Consider the following 1,145-nt stretch of genomic DNA (forward strand, 5'->3'; position numbering starts at 1 on the left):
CCGAAGATGTATTGAATTTGTATTATGATTAATGAACTGACCGTCTGCATCACATGAGGGGCATCCAGTTCCATCATATTCAATGCCTTCACACATTTGAGAAAACGTAATGGGATCGGTGATTCCTTGCGCATCCACATCAGAACAGTTAGCAGCATGAGTAGGGCAATCGGTTTTTGAGTGGCTGTCAGAGCCATGTTGTTTGTCTGCATGCACAGCGTTCAGAAGTTGTCGTGTAGGGTTAAAGAAAAGGTGAGAAATAGTTGGTCGTGGTGCGTTCAATTTTCAACATAGCTAGGCGGAAATAAATAGATTACTAGAATATCTAGTTGGTGTTACAATAAATGACAAGTGGAAACACCACGAAATAAAATGAATTCCTAGAAAAGAAACTTGGTATTATCATAAATGTGTGCATGGAAACCCTTAGAGGGATTACTACAATAACAAGTGGGTTTTACCATCAAATGTAAGAAGTCACTACCAGCTTCATATGTGAAAAACATTTAAATTACATGAATCACTACATCAAGTTAGCATAGAATGGAAAGTGAGATGAGGAATGAAACCTGGTGGTGGAAGGTTGTTCATAGAGTCAACAGTATTGTGTGGCTCAACTGTTTGATGAGGTTTATTGGGCTGGTCTGCGCATGCAAATGTTGACAAGGTATACAATTAAAATTAGTTTATTCAAGTTGAAGACATATGAAACATACAGAAAAATGTAAGCTTACTACTTGTGCAATCATTTTTGCTTTTGTCATAAGGTCCATAAAATGCGTTAAGCAAGCTTTCTGCAAGAGCAACAACAAAAAGGTGACAAATAATATGGTTTGTAAGAACAAAGAAATGCAATTTAATAACATAAGGGTGTGCAAAAACCTTGCTGGGACTTGGTCGTAGAAGCTTCGATATTACCCTGGAGCAGTTGGGTAAGAGAACCTTGCAGTGGGCCATCTGCTGATAATTAGTAAAAATACACAAGGTTTAAATACATGATATGCAAATGACTAGTTGCGTTGTGGTGAGTCATAGAATTAACTTATAAAATTATGTGCCATCATGACCAATACCTGACGATGGAAGATTCTTGCTGGGATCCACACCATCGTTTCGCTGAACACTGCGGTCGGCTTCGGATTGTA

General features: G+C 38.3%; 1 long non-coding RNA gene across 1 annotated transcript; it reads right to left on the bottom strand.

Annotated features, from left to right (window-relative positions):
- Nucleotides 1–758: 758 nt before the first annotated feature.
- On the bottom strand, nt 759–1,145 carry LOC119282737. The gene is made up of 3 exons (XR_005138846.1): nt 1,074–1,145; nt 883–960; nt 759–794 (listed from the first exon to the last, which is right to left on the bottom strand). It is a non-coding gene; the product is annotated as an uncharacterized LOC119282737 (long non-coding RNA).

This window comes from Triticum dicoccoides, chromosome 3B (assembly GCF_002162155.2).
Source record: "Triticum dicoccoides isolate Atlit2015 ecotype Zavitan chromosome 3B, WEW_v2.0, whole genome shotgun sequence".
Classification (NCBI taxonomy): Eukaryota; Viridiplantae; Streptophyta; class Magnoliopsida; order Poales; family Poaceae; genus Triticum; species Triticum dicoccoides.